The sequence below is a fragment of the Colossoma macropomum genome, unplaced genomic scaffold (genome assembly GCF_904425465.1).
Source record: "Colossoma macropomum unplaced genomic scaffold, Colossoma_macropomum, whole genome shotgun sequence".
Classification (NCBI taxonomy): Eukaryota; Metazoa; Chordata; class Actinopteri; order Characiformes; family Serrasalmidae; genus Colossoma; species Colossoma macropomum.
The window spans coordinates 2,777,719-2,785,000 of NW_023494802.1; positions in this window are offsets into that span (position 1 = coordinate 2,777,719).

The window sequence follows — 7,282 nt, forward strand, 5'->3', positions numbered from 1 at the left end:
ACACGTGTCATCTGAGTTTTATATGTAATGCTGATGATGGTAAAATAGTATCATAGGTGAAAAGTTTACTTTTATTTGTAGACTTTTTGCTTAACAATGCTCTGCGTGTACCTCTTCACCTTAAAAGGATAAATAAATAAATAAATAAATAAATAAATAAATAAATAAATAAAATAAAATAAATTCCATGTAATAACTTTCTGTGAGGGGGCTTTTAGAGGTGGACTTCTGGTTTCTATCACCACCGCTGTGAACAATTCTGACTCAGTAAGTTTCTCTTCTCCATTCAAAAATGTTTGTTCTTTATTGAAAGAAAACTATTCTGTACAGAACCATGAACACTTAAAGAACCTTTTGCATGATTAAAGGGTTTTTTGCATGGTGAAATTGTTCTTATAATCTCCACCTTTTTCTCAAATCATACCTGATATCGATTTTTCATCAATGTGTAAGTAAATCATTAAGATGTAAACAAAGTCATTCAGAGTGGTTTGAAACGAAATGTTCTCCATACTTAAAAACATGGTTCTTCAAGGGTTCTTTAATGAACAAAATGGTTCTATATACAACACTCAAAGAACCTTTTGCATTAAATTGGTTCTTTGCATGGTGAAATGTTGTAAATAGTTCTATATAGAACCTTATTGAAAATGGTTCTATGTAGCACCAAAAAGGGTTCTGATATTGTCATTGATGTCAAGCTTGTAACAATAGAAGAACTGTTTGTGGTGTTATATAGAACCCTTTTCAAAAAGGTTCTATTTAGAACCATCTATAACACGTTCTCCATCAATTTGAAGAACATTCCATGATGTAAAGAACCCTTTAATCATGCAAAAGGTTCTTTCAGTGTTTCTGGTTCTTTACAGAACCATTTTCTTTACTGAAGAACCATTGAAGAGTGTACACTTTCAGAAATAAAGGTACTAAACTGTCACTGGGGCAGTACCCCTCTCATCTCAGTACCTTTAGTCAGGGAACATACATACATCATCTAAACCGCTTATCCTTCTGGGTCGCGGTGGGGTGCTGGAGCCTATCCCAGCTGTCATTGGGCGGAAGGCAGGATACACCCTGGACAGGTCACCAGTCCATCGCAGGGCAGACAGACAGACATACACAGTCACACACACACACATAGGGGCAATTTAGCATGTCCAGTTGGCCTGACTGCATGTTTTTGGACTGTGGGAGGAAACCGGAGTACCCGGAGGAATCCCATGCAGACACAAAGAACCATTTTAGCATGCAAAGAGTTTTTTGAGTGTTGAAGAACCATGTTTTTAAGTGTGTAGAACAGAGCATTTTGCTTTAAACCACCTTGATGACTTAAAGATTTAATTAGACAGAAAGTATAATAAAAAAGGAAAATTTCTCTTTAATGTCAGCTGTGAACGGAGTTTGAGAAAAAGCTGGAGATTCTGAAAGTGGACTGTAGTTGAGAGTAGCTGAATCTGAGCAGGTATCTCCTCTCGCTGTACCTGTGCAGGTGTGACGTATTACTCCCCCGGAGCCTATAGAGGGGAGCTCAGGCTGCCTCAGTATAAATAGGTGGATATTTTTACCCCATGTCCTTCGCTGACCCAGTCCCATTCAATTAGAGCCCTGCTGGGTTCTGGCAGCACAAACCCTCCAGCCCCCTCATTCCTCTTCTGAGGCAGAAAATATTCACTTCTTCTGCAGAGACAGGCAGAGCAGCATCCAGCCTCACACTCTTTCACTTCATTCCTTCACTCTCTTTCTTTCCTGACTCCACTTCTCTGTCTGTCTTTCCATCTCTCTTTTTTTTGTCTTTGTTTCCGGCACCCTAACCCCACACCTAGAGAAAGAGAGAGAGAGAGAGAGAGAGAGAGAGAGAGAGAGAGACAGAGAGAGAGAGACAGAGAGAGAGAGGAGAGCGAGAGAGAGAGCGAGAGAGAGAGAGAGAGAGGAGAGAGGACAGATAGGAAAAAGAATGAAAGATAAAGGAAGAGAGGAGATAGAGAGAGTCTGTGAGAGAGATACAGAGAGACAAAGAAGAAAAAGAAAGAGAAAGACAGAGAGAGGAAAAAGACAGACACAGAGAGTGGAGAGAGAAAAAGAGATAGAAGGAAAGAAGAAGAGGAGGGAGGGAAAGAGAAAGAAAGAGGAAAAAGAGAGAGAAAGAGAAGGGTAAGACAAGATAGAGAGAGAGAAGAGAAAACACAAGACTGATAGAGAGATATAGAGCAAGAGAGGAGAGATAAAGGACAGAAAGAGATAGATATGTCAGAGAGGAGTGAGAGAGTGAAAAAGAGGAGGAAGAGAGGGGAGAGATAGAGAGATAGAGGACAGAAAGAGAGAAAGAAAAGAGAAAGACTGAGGAAAAACAATGACAGAGAGACAGAGAGAGAAAGAGAGGAAAAAGAGACAGAAGGAAAGAGGAAAGAGAGAGAGAGAGAAGGGCAAGACAAGAGAGAGAGAGAGAGAGAGAGAGAGAGGAGAGAATGAAGACTGATAGATAGGTAAAAAAGAGTAGAAAAAAAGAGGAGAGATAAAGGACAGAGACAGGGAGAGACGAGAGAGGGGTGAGAGAGTGAGATAGAGAAGAGAGAGAGGGGTGAGAGCGAGATAGGAGAAAAAGTGAGAGAGAAAGGACTGGAAAGGGAGAAAGAGAGGGGATAGAGAGGAGAAAAAGAGAGAAAGACATAGAGTAAGAGAGGAAAAAGAGAGAGAAGAGAAGAAGAGAGAGGGAGAGAGGAAAGAGAGAGAGAAAGATGGGCCAGCAGAGAAAGAGGAGACAGTGCAAGACTGATTGAGAGATCGAGAGCAAGAGAGGAGAGGTAAAGGACAGAGAGCCAGGACAGAGAGGGATGAGAGAGAAAGCGAGAGAGAGAGAGAGAGAGGGAGAGAGAGGACATGGCTCCTCCAATCACAAGCAGAAGGACACCTGATGTCAATTAAATGATATGTGCTTACACTGCAAATCAAATCTGAGCTCTGTGTGTGTGTGTGTGTGTGTGTGTGTGTGTGTGTGTGTGTGTGTGTGACCACATACAGCTTAATGTGAAGTGTAATCACTCTCATTACTGGATAAGAGCTTTAGGATCCTTTATACGGGCAACACTTCCAGCACAAACACGCACACCAGTAAACGTGAGAGTCTGTAGGTCACCATGTGTTATCATGGCAGGCAGAATGCTCTTTCACTCTAACCCTAATGAGATCATCCACTCCAAACCATTTTACCTTACAGTTCGAGTACATTCTCTCTCTTCATGAATCAACTCCTTTTACTCTGTTCTCTTCATGTAGAGCTAAAATAACTCTTCCTTGCTTACACTGCATATTCCAGTCCTTTTCTTTGACCTTCTGATGTCTGCGGGTATTTTCTCAATTTGTGCATATCTTCTTAAGCTCTCCTTTAACCCTTTAGAACACTATAATTTTTGGGATTAGTGTTTTTATTTGTTTTTGTTTTTGTTTTTTTTGTTTTTTTGGTGTTTTGGGTCAATTACAATTGCAATTGCTATTATAAAGTATTTACATGAGACAGGCACGCATGCCATATGTTGTTATTATCAGGAGACACTGGGCAACTCAGATATGCCATTATTTGACAGGTATATGCTAACAGAAATTTGATATTTTTAGGAGTTTGGCTAATTTCTAATCAAAAATGTACCTAGCCCCTGCAAAATGTTGTAATTTTTTGCTTATAGAGATCTTGAAAACAAAAAGCACCTCAGAGACCTTTTCAGAAATTGTTAGTCTGGAGTGTCTGTGAGCTGAAAGTGCAAGAATTTTGAAGGTGATACATTCTATTGGCTATTATGAGTAAGAGTAAACAATTAGCATAAGGCATGTTTTTATTCATTTTCTGTTCTCTTGGATTTATGCTGAGTGCTAAAACTCTGATATAAAGCAAGACAGACTTTATTTTTAATGACAAATTGAGTTGCATATTTAAATATCACATAACATAATTAGATATCAGATTTTTAGTACTCAAAATCAGAGTAAACTGAAAAAACAGAGATAGATATTATTAATTGTATAGTAATATTTGTGATATTTATTGTTTAAACGTTACCATTTATCTGTTAACATGTGTTTTAGGGCCTGTTTGTGTGATTTTGAAGGAAATAGGGAAAGTGCACACAGTGTAGCGAATTGGGACAAGGCCATTTGTTGCCTTTTTCTGTTTTTCCACCCCTCCCCCACTCCTACACACTGCATTTGGCCTCAGTTTTATAAGTATGTATGAGTATTTAGCTGTAAATTTCTGATTATCAGAGCTAAACTCAGAGTCTGTGTCCATCAGAGGACAGTTGGAAACATAAGTTAAAGTTCTAGGTCATAAATGTGCAGTCAGCCATCTAAATGGGGCATTTACATGCATGTAAACGCAGGATCTAAAAGGTGGTTTTCGGAACTGGATTACAGACTGGATCTTCATTGAAACTTCAGAAAGTGACTCTGGACACACAGGGAAAGTCCTGATGGCCAGTGTGATGTGTAAATTGCACCACTGTTTTAAAGCCTCTTCCATATAACATGATACTCATATGTTTCACATCAAAATGCTCTGTTATCTCTGTTATCACTACTTTCCAAAACCACTGCAGCAACTCTCTGCACGCCATTTCACATGTGTCTGCGATGTGGACTGAATGAAGAATGAAGTGTTTCTGGCGTGATGGGTCAGTCCTTAGTGATTTCCTGAGTGTCCCTTGGTCAGTTTCACACAAAATGTACACAGACACACAAATCCACCAGTTCCACACGGTGAGAAGCAGATGACATGTATCTCAACCCCTCTTCATAGGCTTATAACTCTAGATGTGAGGCATGTAAGTCATCAAAAGGGCGACCCTACAGATTCAGGAAATGTTTGAACTGTATTTCTGTGCTAGATTATCACAAAGATACAGAAACACATATAGAAGCATTGAATTTGATGTTCAAGTGAGTTTGTGGTTCTCTAGGGGTCTAGGATGTTTAAGGGTGCCTAAACTGCTTCATCCTGGAAGGCTGAAGTGCAATGTTTGTGGTGGACCGTGGACCAAAGGCACTGAATAGTATACAAACAAATAAGATGGGTAGGCCTCAAATTGATTTTTTAAAATATTAATTAGTACTAACTTAATTTGAAGCCTACCCACCTTGTTTATTTGTATACTGTTTTGAGTTTTTGGTCCACAGCTCAACAGAAAATAAACAAGGTGCGCAGGCTTCAAATGGATTTTTTTAAATACTAACACACTTCAAAAATACAAAATTTGGCAGGTAGAACAGCGTAAAAATACGTTTTTTCTCTCATTAGGTGAGGGATGGAGTGAGGGTTACTTTCTGGCTAAATCAAATGTCCTCTTTGCCCACTTTGGGCAGCCATTCCATGGCCAGGACCCAGCATAAGGTCCAGGCCTCCATTTCTGACTGCCAGAAAAAAGGATAGCTCAGTCAGTTAGTTTGTATTGCTTTCCATGGAGTTAATAAATAATAAGCTGTAGGATGTATTAAGGCTGGAAAATTATCATTTACCCTCAGGAGTCAAACTTTTCACTGGAGATAACAACAGCACTGTGTACCTTTACAGTAATTATTTTCTACCACTAGCCATTCAGTGAAAGTCATTCAGAGTGGTTGGTGTGAAATCCTCTGTTTTAGAGAAATTTACCCAGTCAGAATTGTTCACAGTGGTGGTGATAGGAACCAGACATCCACCTCTAAAAGCTCCCACACAGAAAGTTATTACATGAAGTGTTTTTATGTATTTATTTTTTTATTTATTTATTTATTTATTTAAATCCTTTTAAAGTGAAGAAGTATTTGCAAGGCATTGTTAGGTAAATAGTCCACAAATAAAACTTTTTTTTTTTCAAATTTACTACTATTTTACCATAATTCACATTACATATAAGAACTTAGAAGACGTGTAGGTTCACTGGTGGTTTTGAATAGTAAATAAAATATAAAATGGCTAATATTTGTATTTTGCTCATGGTGACCCCAGTTCCTATCACCACCACTGTAAAGAAATCTGAGTCTCTACTATAAACTATTTCACACTAAGCTTTGTTTACATCTCAACTACTGAATTATGCAGAAAAAAATCAGCAGAATTTAAAATTGTTTGAAATGATAATTTGAAAATGAATATATGATCCTTCTTGATAGTTCTCATCTAAAAACCTCAAAATTTACACAAATACAAAATTCACACAAAAACCATGTACATGAATTAAATTCTGAAATTACGTGATTTTTTTTCTGAATTTATACCTTAGTAAAAAACAAAGAATTGCTATGAAAATATGGAAAAAAAAATATGTTACTTGGCAACAACAGGCTATGGGTAATGAACTACATTTCTTGGTGGAAGAAATAGTAATCGACTTTAATATTCATTGGCTAGAATGACTTTTTAGTGTGTGTTTTTTTCTCAAATTGTAACAAATAATAAAAGTAAAAGAAAGCTTGTGGTACACTGATTTAACATGTTTATGAGGGTTTTAGGCACTGTGACGTTAAGAACTTGTTTTTTATATCTCAAACCACATAAATGCGATAAGTGGTCTTAAATAAAAAGATATGAAATTATATGATGAACGTGAAATACGGACCCTCTAAGCAGATGTAAAGTGTTCGGACTCGAGTGCAGTCACAATGTTAACCATGTAGTCATCTGTGCTGGGTGTAAATCAGGCTGGAAGAATGCAGAAAGCTTTATTAGCTCCACAGTGCTTTTCTTAATCTCATAAAGAGTGTAATCCCCTCAAACCTCCTCCACTGTAATCCCAATCTGCCTTAACTTCACACGCAATTTGGGTTAATCCCCCTGATGCTAACAGTTAGCCCACCCTAATGCACTACTTTTGCTTGATTTAAATGTATACATCATTCCCACATGCAAAATATCAATAACACTATCATGGCCAAAAGGAAGTAACCTGAATAGTGTTGGTAACTATGTTTTCCATTCATGTGGAAATAATGCAAACATCTGAACCAAGTAAATTGAATACTTTGTTTTATCAGTGTATGTATACTTGTGTGTTGATAAGGTTTCTTTAACTGTGAATGATTCTTAATGGTGATGATTATCGATAATGCTAAACAGTTAAGAAATTTTATCTTTTTTTTTATTATTATTGTTTTTACCTACAGCATTAAAGCAAAATTCTTATATTCTTTTATATCTGTACTGATTCCACAACATCCTTCAACCTTTATTCAGTAGCAATGGGGCCAAAAGATCCTTTAAACTTTATTTAGTAGCAATGAAACATCCTTCAAACTTTGTTCAGTAGCAATGAAACAT